The 12,025-nt window shown below is 43.7% G+C and overlaps 1 protein-coding gene across 9 annotated transcripts in view; it reads right to left on the reverse strand.

Annotated features, from left to right (window-relative positions):
- Positions 1-12,025, reverse strand: part of LOC117583312 (sterile alpha motif domain-containing protein 5) — a 156,815-nt gene that overhangs the window by 75,936 nt on the left and 68,854 nt on the right. The window lies entirely within an intron of this gene.

Below are 12,025 nucleotides of genomic sequence, written 5' to 3' on the forward strand. Positions count from 1 at the left end.
CTCGAAACCCTTTACCTTCCCCTTTTCCACATTGCACACCTGCAAAGTGTTAGGCAACGTCACATTGCATCGATTGCAGTTGGTTGAGTCTTTGGTGCGATAAAAGTGTTTCCAACACTCCAATGCACACTAGAAGGCGAAAAATAAAGAAACTTATTCCCGTTTTCATTCTTTCAAACTGCATTTTCTTGCCACCTCTTTGTAGCTGCAGCTGCCACTTGAGCTAAATTCCTTTGATGCATTGAGGCGGCAAACAAAAGGAGCCACAAAAGAGAGTGAAGCTTTAGCTTGACACCATTTTAAGTCTGCGGCATGCGGCATCCACTCAACATAGTTACATTTTCCCCACTCCTTCTCCTATATGATATTCTTTTTGTCTTCCAATTACATTTACAATTTGATTTGCTTATGTAAATTATTACCAAAATTACTCCCGACAATGGAGTAACCACAAAAAGCAGTCTAAGGATACAACAGATTCGATTCGATTGCAGCCCAAAAAAAGGAAGGAAAATAAGAGGGAAATTTTTGAAACAAATCAAATTTATTGCCCCAGACGCAGTGGCGCCGCGGCTATTGCCAATATTCAGAGATGCGGCCAGATGCGGTTGAGCATATGAAATGAGCAGCAGGGGTTAGCAGGGGCTATGAAGCCCAAGGGGGGTGGAGGGTTGAATTGTGGCCAGACTACGTGCATATTTAGATTCAGATACGGGTCTACGCAGATATACACACATTTCTAATTAGATTTATAATACAATAATAATGGTGGCTGCGTTTTAAATTTACAATTTTTGGCTTTGCTTGAATTATGACCACCAAAAGGGACACCACACCGTATGGGTTGATATTTGGGCAATAGATAAAACCTTGTACCAAATCTACGTTGAAAATCAGAGAGTCATGGATCGGAGGACCTCAATCCTCTCAGTACCATACCATTCCTTCCCCTACCCTCCCGTTATAATGCGCTGTGTGTGACGCGTGTTTCAGATTTTCGATTTGGCACAGAGGATGGACCGTTTTTTTTTCAAACTAAAAATTAGCCTGCAACAAAAAAAAGGAAAGAAGGAAGGCAAGAAAAGTTTCATATTACGTACAAGCAATTTGGCAAATAAACTGTCGGCAGCTTGGAGGCGGAGGATTGAGAGGCATCGATTGGGCCCCTGAATAATTCACAGAAAAAGGCACAGGCACACACAGTGCCACGGAGAAAATGATGCAAGGGTCCAGGGCCCTGTGTGTCCATGTACCGTGTCCCCAGGGCAATACGCAGGATAAATACATGGACAGTGGCTGATACAGGGGAGTGGAACATTACAGAGGATAAGGCCTGGAGCTCAGGGTTGGTTAGGCCTCTCCTATTACCTACCTACCTACCCACACAAAAAAAGTACATCTATTTTTCAGATTTTCTATTTTGAGGGTGGTGGAAATCCACGCAGATGAAAAGTCTCTCTTTCTCTCTCTTGATGCGTGACAGGTAATTGGATTAAACTAATTTTTGGCTTTTTATTGACGGGCAGGCAGCAAAAGCCGTAAGAGTGTGACCAATTTCCTTCAATAAAATTTCGTACTTTTTTTTGTAATGTGGTTAATAATTTCATTAGTCGCAACGGAAAACGGGCAACCAAATGCCGCATTGCAACACTGACTGCCAGGGCTTCAGAAACTTACATAAGTGTGTGTGTGTGTGTGTGTGTCCGCGTGCCTGCCTGTGTATGTATGTGTGTGTGAAAAGTAAATAATTAATAATTCATGCAACACGATTGACAGTGCGCCCCAGTTGAACTCTTTGGCCTTCCCGGCCGCTTGTCCCCCTGCCTATAGTCGGGATTCCTTGCTGTTCCTTTTGCCTCCTTTTTATTTGTGGCACGCTCATAAATTTACAATTACACATGCCACACAGCGAGGAGAGAGAGAGAGAGAGTGTGAGAAAGAGGAGAATTGGCACACTGGCAGCAGAGTCTCCTTTTTCACGTTTTTACGTTCCCTTTTTTGTTGTTTTTAATTTAATAAATTAATAAAACGGCAAACGTGACAACACTGGCTACACTGCCATCAAAGTGGCAAAGTGTTGCCATTTGCATTTTTAATGCACTTTTACCCCCCTCCTCATACACACACGCACACACAGAGACGCACAGCGCGCAAAAATAATTATCAACTGAATCGACGATGAGAGAGAATACCTGATAGAAAGGGAGACAGAGAGAGAGAGACAGAGCGGGATGCAGAGTTTTAATTGAATTTCTCAATGTGCGTGTCAACTCTGCCTGCTCTCGCTTTTTCTCTTTCTTTCTCTCTGACAATTCAATCACATGGAAAATGTCAAAAGCATTGCTATCATTTTTCGTTTCTCCCTTTAGAAATTCAATTTTCACTTTCAATTGTTGTTAATTGCATGCCACAAACCACTCCATGCCCCACTCTGTCATAGCCCCCCCAAGTGTAGAAACTCCAGACAATTTATAAGTGCGGCAAAAATTGCACTTTTCCTTTTGGCACACTTTGGTCACACAATGCCAGGGCGGGACGTTTGCTTCCTCCTCACCTGGAACAGTAGTTAACCCCAATTATAGCCACAAAGACGGAGACAGACAGGCAGACAACCAACTACGGAGTACACAAAGGGGGACGGGGAAAAGTCAAGAGAAAGAGAGTTGGGCGCAAAAATGTAAGTAAGATGAAAATGTTGCCGCAGGCATTAAAATAATAAGGATAAGGAAACGGTTGTTAACCACGAAACCGTTCAACAAAAAAAATATGAATGAATGAATGAATGCCATGCCGTGCCGTACTTCCTTGCCCCTGACTCCAGGAGTGTTTGCCTGTTCCTGGAGACTGTCCCTGCGAGTGAGAAGTGAGGCGCCACGTTCGGACTTAGTTCATTATGCGTTTCCTGTTTGCATAAGGCTAAAAAAAAAAAAAAATAAATGCCAGAACCAGCACGAGAACCAACTCTAGTCCCAGCCTGTTCCTGTTTCTGTTGCTGTTGCTGCTCCTAGTTGTAATTGTTCTACGGCTACGTGCCCCTGTCCTGTTGTTGGCAGCCCAGCAATTTCTTCAGTCAAGTTGGCAGCCCTCCCATTGTGCTGAGCGGTAAATTTCGAAAGTTTGCCCAGTGCCCGCGGCTATTTGACAAAATGGGAAAAACGAAACGGCGGCAGCAAAAAAGTGAAATGCAGGCCAGGAAATAGGAAAGAATTTTCATTTTCTTTCCAATTTATTTTTTGTTCACTTTTATTTATGCAGGACTTGGAGTAAACAGCGTGACATGGTGGTTAGAATTATATTAAGCTCTAGAACTCAGTACAGTTTGTACTTCAAATTGCTACCTAAAACTGTTAATCAACACTCAATTATTAAGCAACACTCTAAGGAATAAGCAATCAGGCACCACAAAGGCCACTCAAATGCCTAACCGAAAACCTGCAAAATTAAGTGACGAGAAAGAGAGAATAAGAGAACATATTCGCATAATTATAATTTCAATGGTCACAGTCTGTTACATTTTCCATATGAATGATTTTCGCACAATTACACAGAGCAGTGACGCAGCGGAGGACAGGAGACAGGAGGACAGGAGGAGGACACAGGCACATGTCAGCACATGACGCGCTGACGATGATGGTGGGCCTCTCTCTACTAGATGGAAGGAAGATCCAACTTCATTCACAATTAAGCTAAAAATACAAGAGACCCCCCAACCACCAGCCGCCGTACTCGCTGACTGTGTCGTGCCTGTCTGCGTAGGTAGAAATTTATTGTCAAGTGCAGTCACAACATTCAAGATGTGTAACAGTCACAGTCACAACCGAAATAATTGAGCAGCAGGGAAGCCAACTGTCTGGGCTCTACTCTCGTCTAGGTGGGACATAACAAAGGCCAAAGAAACTGTTGGGAAAGAGGCGGCATGGGGGTATGGGGGAATGGGCATAGGAATGGTAATGCGAAATGGGGAGGAGTCACGCTGTCGCTCACTCTGACAGGGGTACGGGACGAAAATCAACAACGCAATCTTAATGAAGGCAATAATTCAAACAAAATGCAAAATTCCCTTAACAAACTGTAGGAAGTCGTGGCTCCCCAGTCATTCACTCACTTACTCACTCTGAGTGGCTCAGAGCCATCTCTCTCTCTCTTACTCTCTGGCTGAATTCTTCTTTGGGTCTCTGAAAAATTGCCGCCTTGTGTCGACATACAGCGACTGCCTCATTCCTTGTTGAAATTAAATTTTTACACAAATTCAAATAAAATCCAATGCGTGGCAGTCAGTCAACTCCCTCGACGGTTGTTCCCTTATTAATTAGTTTGTATATTTTTGGCACACACACACACAAACACACACCAAATTGTTTAACATTTTTGGCCTGGTCTCCCCTAAGGCACAGCCGTAGCATACATTAAGTGGCAACATTTGTCAATTTGTTGTTTTTCGGTTGTAATTTTTTGGGGGGAGACCCACTTTTGGGTCAAACTCTCTGTATAGTGGTCCCAGTCCCGGCTCGGACCGTTTGCTGTTTTGGGCTGTTTTTGTGTAGTTAATGGCTGTACATTTGCCTAAATAATGAGGCACCGGTGTATTGCTTTGAATTCGATTTAGCTTGATTAAAAATATATTTCATTGTCGAGAGAAGCTTGCTGCCTTCTGCTTGCCCCCACAAAACATTCGCAGTGGTAGTGGTAGTGGAAGCGGCAGCTGAGAAGCTAATCAGCCAAATGTGGCACAATTTTTGGGATAAGGTGAATTCATTAGCCTTACCCCACCTACTGTCGCACTGGAATTACAAATGAGTGGACGCCACAGCTGTCACTGAGTAATGTGTCCTTGGATGGGCCAGAGAAGTGGCCATCATTAAAGAGGCTATGAATCAATAAAAATCCAATAATTATATCAATAATTGAGCACTTATTGTGGGTAATAAAACCTGCACTTCCCAGAGAGAGAGAGTTTCATTCCAAATGCATTAAAGATATTTCCACATTTGCTACAAAGAACAGCTTCGCATACATAAAAGTAAAACATTCTTGAACGCTCCAACAGAAAACATTCCTTTAAGAATTTTCTTTCATTTTATTGATTTTTTCAAGGAATTGTATGTGTACAATGTATGTCCATGCATAAGTTTCTTTAGTTGATTTCTCTCTCGATTGTCCAAAGCAGATGATTACACAGCGTTTCTAGAAGGTTAAGAATAGTTTTTCCAAACAGCTCTCTTCTCTGTTTCTCTCTCTGTGCCAGAAGTTATTCTGAGGCACATAAGCAGCTAAAGCTGAGGAGTACAAAGGCATGAGAGTGAGTTTGCCATTAAACCACTCATAACCCAGAAACTCCAAACGGAAGGCAGGCAGGAAGGAGGTGGAGCATGGAATCTGGGGAAAAAACAATAAGTAGAGACACGACTCGGGAGACAGAGAGGAACAGAAAGAGGCAGCTTGTTGGCCGGTACTTATGCCAAATGCGTTTGCGATTTGTGTCAATAAACGGAGCAGCATCAGCAGTGGCAGCAGCAGCAGCAGCAGCAGCAGCAGCATCAGCAGTAGTGGCAGCATCGGCAGTGGCAGGGACTTCTCGGGGTGCACAAAAGAAGAAAGAAATTTCTATTATCTGTGCAAAGTGTGCGCGAAATTGAAAATTGAAGGCTGTCGTTGGTTGGGTCCTTCCTTCGAGCAGCAGCAGCAGCCGCAGCAGCAGCAACAGAAGCGCTCTACATTTTCATAGCCCCCCTAGTCCCCTCAGTCTCTTTCAGTTGATAAAACTCTAATATGACATTATGGGAGCAGAGCGAAGCGGAGCGCGCGCGCCTTGGCTTATGCCACAGCATTTTGTGGAAATTGCATTCGCTTTGGGGATACTGCAACCGCATGTTGCTGCAGCCTGGCCTGGCCTGGCTTGGCATTATTGCAAATGGGTATACAGATACACACAGAGAGAGTCGAGAGTAGAGTAGAGGAGGGCGGGCATGGCAACAAGTTTACAAAACACATTGCGGTCTCGCGCAAAAGTCAATTACCATTTTAACTGTCAGTTGCCGAAGAGCCGTAGAGCTATGGCTATATCTACATCCCGGGATGATCCCCCCATTCACTCAATCAGTTGTTAATCGATTTTGTCTGCTGTACGGCAATCGGGGAATCGGCATCGAAATCGTTTCTCGTTTCTCGTTCCTCGTTTTCCTGGTCTATGGTCGGTCTCCTCATTGCTTAAGGTTAACAAATATGCTGCCTGCCTGCCTGCCTGCCTGCCTGCTGCTTTTTACGCACAATTTTCCTTTGGCAAAGTTTGCGCTCGCCGCGTTTGCCAAATTGAATGTAAATATTTATTTTTATTTGCATCCGAATGCATGAGATCTGGAAATGTGTGTGTGTTTGTGCTACTCGACATAATTAGACGATGTCTGTGCGACTCAATCCATCTGTATATCTGTTGGTATATCTGTATGTATCTGTATATCTGTGTGTCTGCGGTCGCTCCGTTTGCAAATGAGACTCTCGTCATAGATTTACAATATTTATTCAGGGAAATTGCCTTGGGCCACCAGACTTTGGCCAAGCAAGCAGACTCTGCTGCAGCAAATAAGGACGCGGTGGTGGCTGGGGCTGCGGGAAATTACGGGGCGTCAACCTTAAACCAAGTATTCATAATTGAATTTCCATGTTCGCCACTGCCATTTGCAATTGCTACAACATTTATGAGTTAGTTTGGTTTAGGAATACTACTACTAAAAAATACAAATAAAAATGCAAATGAATGCATTCGAGATTGCAAAATGAGATTCCAGAATACCCTCTAATAAAATTTCTAATTTTACAACGATGGTAAATTATAGTCTTTATTTTCATACAATTCCCTTGTGTAATAGTTGCATAAATGCCTTCAGAATTTAATGATTTTTAGGAGTACCTCAGAGCCCTTCAATGATTTCATTTGGTGATTAGGGATTTCAAAGTAACCAAATTCCATTTTGGCCACGCGATCACTCCGATTCGGCGTTACATATTGCATCACAGATACACTGGATCCCTACTGTATGCCCTACGATTATGCCTGATATAAAAATAGAGTGTTTAAAAAAAAAAAACCTACAATAAAAAGAAAGAGAGCGACGAACAGAACACGCAATGTTAGCCAGTCAAGTCCTTTTACTCCTTTGCTCCTTGTTTTAATAACATAATTGAAAAGTGCCATGGAACGAGGATAAGTAGCAGGGGAGATGACTGGAGAATTGAGGAGGAGGGAGAGGGAGGGGGAGAGGCCCTTTCGCTGTGAGCAAGGTAAATGGAATGCAGACGGAAAGCAGCAGCTGGCTTTGATTACACCACCAAGTGGTATAGGGGGGTTGGTCAACGGCACATTACTCCCCTTTAATTCCCTTCCCATGATGCTATAACCCTGTTCCCGCGTGCGTGTGTGTGTGTGTTTTGCCTCTGTTACTGGGTGTTGGTAATGGGTGTCGATCGCGTGTTTCGACTGCCTTGTTAACAACCGTTTGTCCTTTGGCTGAGCTGAGCCGCGGAACTGTTTAACAGCTCCTTTCAGGCAACAAAAACTACATGAACAGGCAACAACAAAAGGTTAATAATGGTCAGCCTGATTACCGTAAATCAATAGGCACAAAACGGTGGACTGTCTGCTATAATTAACTGCAATTTCCAAGCAATCGCCAATCGCTAAATGGAATGCCCCTCAGGAATATTGATTCGAATCGAGAATTCTTTCGATTTCTCTTCTTGTTTTTTTCTTTCGTTTCATTTTATACAAATTTCTTGCCTCTACTCTCCCGTGGAGTATTTTTCTGTGTCCTCTGCCAGATGAATAATGAGCATTCCTTCGGCTTCGTTCTGGCACAAAATTGAAACTATTTTGCATACCATTTCCAAGTATTTTAATTTGAATTTCTTCACAGCAAGTGATCAGAGATGGTCGTCCCTGGACAGGAGACAGGAATGGAGACTGAGACGGATGCATAGACCAGGACCCCCTCTGGTAATGGCAGTTTGGTGGCAACATTAAGGATAATTGTTGTAGTTAGCATGTACTCTAGCATTTATAATGTGCTTCATTTATTTCCCCACATCTCCTCCTCCTCCTGCTGCTGCTGCATTTCCCCCATTTTTCCCATTTTGAAATACTTCTCTTGGTTCTGGGTTTTTGGTTTCTTTCTGCTTTGCATATTTCTCTAGCGCTAATGATAAAAATGTTGATTATGCATTTCTCTTTTTTCTTTCATTCGTCGTTTTTTATTGCTTTTGGCTTTTGGTGTTGATTGCAGTTGATTGCGTGGGCGCCTGACTCGAGGGGGTTGCTGGAAAATGTGTGCGGAGTGGGAGAGGGTGGAGAATATTTTCAAGGTGCTAATGAAAAGCTTTGATGACTGATATCTCCATATGCACAAAGTGCCAAAGCGATGTGCTTCTGAATGAATGTATTCCTAATTCACTTTTTCCAATTCAATATTCACCATCAAATAATTATCTCATATGGTCTGTTGCTGGCTGTGCCCTAATTGTCTGCTAAATTCTTCTCAGTGTAAGATCTTCTGCTTGCTGTTTATACTATTCTTTCCCCTGTGCAGGGGTATCCGTTACTTTACTGCTGCGTTGTTCTTGTAATTTGCCCATTTAATTGCGTACCCAAAGATCAAGCAGATAACAGCAGTCGCCGAACGTAGCCCAAGTGCGAGTTTGTTTGTCTCTTTGTACCCGAGTTGTTGTTGGTGGACAGAATGCATATCGAGAGAGATTCGCTCAGAGAGGGTCATAGAGGCGAGCGGCGACAAGAACGTTCGTGCACAGCAGTCCCAGGTATTGCTGAGTGTGAGTGAGAGGCAAATGTCTGTCCATCGTGCCCAGTTGCCTATGATATTACTGTACATTGCACACATTGTTTTTGGCAAAGAGAGTGCGAATTATGTGCGATCAGAGAGGATCGTAGATACGACAAGAGAAATATGCACTTGCTGCTGCCGAGTTTGGGTGAGCGGCAAATGTTTGTCACTGAAAGAGAGCTTGGGGAAGTCAAATCTAAAGTATTTCCCCCTAAAATCTGTGTATATTTTTAGAGTTCAACATATTCGCAGTCCTTCTAAAGCATACGCCTACAATCAGAAATGTAGCTTACAACTGAGATGCAAATCAGCTTTCCATCAGCATCCCATCAACAACGCCAGCGCAATCCATTAGGTTAAAGCCCCCACCGAACACTCCTAATTACAGTCAGTGGAGTAGTGTGGCCGCACAGCAGCTAATTGCCATTACGAGTGCACTACAGCACGGGCACTAAGAACTTATTAGGCACGGCACACAACTCCACTCTGCACTCTGCACTCTGGACTGCGGACTCTACGCTTTCCATTCCATATCATAATTTCAACACCAACCTGAAACATTGCAAGTCAGCTATAGATAGATAGATAGAGAGACAGAAAGACAGACTGAGGGATAGACACAAACAAATTGACGTGCCGACACATCGACTAATGGACATGACTGCTGCACTCACTGCTCGCCGTACTACTCATGTCTACGGGGGGATGACCCCGAAAAAAGCGATGGAAACAAATTGCAAGCTCGCGCTCTCGAAAATGATAGACAAAAATGCCAATGGCAGGGAAATTTCAGTTGGAGGGAAAATTGCTCGCTTTATGGTAAAAATTGCATAAATAAATCATGTTCTAATATTGCACTTGCCCTTGCAACAATCTGTCAAAATGGGTGGCGAGAGCGCAGAGGAGCAGCAGCATCAACACCCACGAGTCAGTCGGAAACGAAAACGGATGCGGATGTGAGAGGATGCTGCTCTATGGTGCAGACAATGGCTGTGGAGGCAGAGGACCAGACGGACAATGGGAATGCTGCGAATGGGTTTGGTTACTCCGGGTGGGAGGGTGTGGCCTGTGGGCGAGGAATGAGCATGGCAATGTCAAACCCTGGCCCCGGCGTGAATGAGCGCGCACAAAATGGCGTTTAAGGCCATAAACAGCGATGTAGAGAAGGGTCCAGGTCCTCGGCCAGGCAAAACCAATCGATGTCCGACCATAGATACTGCAGAGTCATCTACTGCCGTCTGACTGCTCCTCCTGCAGGCCTCTAACCCGAACCCGAACTCGAGCCGGGGACCAAGACCTCAACCTCAACCTCAACCTGAACGTGAAAATGAACCTGCAGCAGCAGCAGCAGCACCCGGAACTGTATCTGTGTATCTGTGTATCTGTGTCTAGCGCTTGTCTGACAAACTGAATCGCCTGTCTGTTTTGGCGCTTAATTCGTCACTAAATGAGATTTTTTTTTCCACTTTTTTTTCGACTGTTGCTGGTTGTTGTTGCTGCTGCTGCTGCCTGTTCGTTTTTGGCCATTGTTGTGCGCCATCGAAATTGCTATTTTGGAAGTTGAACGAGAAGCTTGTGCTGCCGGTGCTGGCGGTGCTGTTGCTGTGGCTTTGCCGCATAGCTGAAGTGTAGAGGAGTTTAGAAATAGTACGGGGCGATGCAGTGGGGGAGGCTTGGGGATTGGTTTCATTTTTTTAGTTTGGTGTGGAGGCAGCTGCGCTGATGTTGCCTGCCGCCTGGCGCCGACAGTTGCAGCCACTTTGCAATAACACAGCGTGAAATTGCAACGCCAAATCGAATCAGTCCGCACGGGAAATTCGATTTTTTGTTCATTGCAACCACTGGAGCTATGCTCCTGTGTGGAGAGGAGACGCGACTCCAAAAGCTACTAGTCTTTTGCGGGCAATCAGACAGCAACAAATGCCCGGAATGGCCATCCACAGAGAAACAGAGTAGAGCTCAGGGCAGAGCGCAGAGCAGAAGCGCAAAGCAATTTCGGGGGGAAAAGTTTTTCGGTCAAACAGACTGTTGCTAAAGGCGGACAAAAACAACAGCAAAGACACACACAAAACAAAGCCACTCGTAAAATCAGTTAAGTAAGGGAAAAACTCGATGCACTAAATACCCTCAAAGCATAATTGAAAAATCTCATGATTTCTAGTGAATGTTAAGACCCAAACACAAAGTATCCTGCTATGCTGCTATGTGCTGATGTTAAGCTGCTCTGCGAGAGAGGTATGGTAGAACAAATAAAGATATATTTTCTCTTAAAGCTCACTTTGAGCTGATATACTGATTGTGAGACCTATAATACCCTACAGCAAAAGAGCATTCAAATGTGTATCAGTGCTAAGTGCGGATCGGACTTCAAGCTGCCAAGTGTCCAACAACTGTCCAGCCATCCATCCATCCATCCAACTACTGCTACTCCTCCATCCATCCATCCATCCATCCATCCATCCATCAGGAGCAGGAGCGTAATGAAATGAAATTAAAAAATGTGCTGAATGCTGGCTGTTCGAATGTTTTGTAACATTTTTGCATAGCCATTCCCACTGTCCTACGTTTTGCGTCCTGCTTTATCCCTCTTTTTTTTTGTTCGTAGACACCATTGTGGCATAAATTGGTTATTTATTGTTTAAAATGGTTTTTACTCGCTAAACGACATTTTCAGCTGCTCTCTCTCTCTCTCTCTCCCCATCCATTCCTCTCTTTGTCACCGCTGTTGGCCATTGTTCGAATGCAAGGAGCTAGCAGGTGCCAAAATACACGTGTTCAGAGTGTATCTCTCGCTCTCTCTCTCTCTCTATCTCCATTTTTGGTTAAGCAGGATATTGAATGCGCATAAATATCTCTCTATTTGTGCAAATTTGTGGTATAGTTTTTAAGGGGAAAATGCGAAAATGAATGCTCGATGAAACAGTAAATTAATTTGCAACATTTTTCGCATCATTCAAGAGGAATTTCCATTTAATCAACATATTTATTGCAGGTTATAAAAAATTATGTATGGTTTTTCCAAATGGATGCAAAATTTATTATATAATAGATTTGAGCTAAATATTCGTATGAGTTTAAGCAGACAGAAAAGAGATGATATTCCAGCATTGGATCATACTTCATTTCTAGGTCAAAGTGGAATCCGCTCTACCTCTATTAATGCTCAACCTAACCGTTGCTTTAGTGACACAATT

The sequence above is a fragment of the Drosophila guanche genome, unplaced genomic scaffold, assembly GCF_900245975.1.
Source record: "Drosophila guanche unplaced genomic scaffold, DGUA_6, whole genome shotgun sequence".
NCBI classification, from domain to species: Eukaryota; Metazoa; Arthropoda; class Insecta; order Diptera; family Drosophilidae; genus Drosophila; species Drosophila guanche.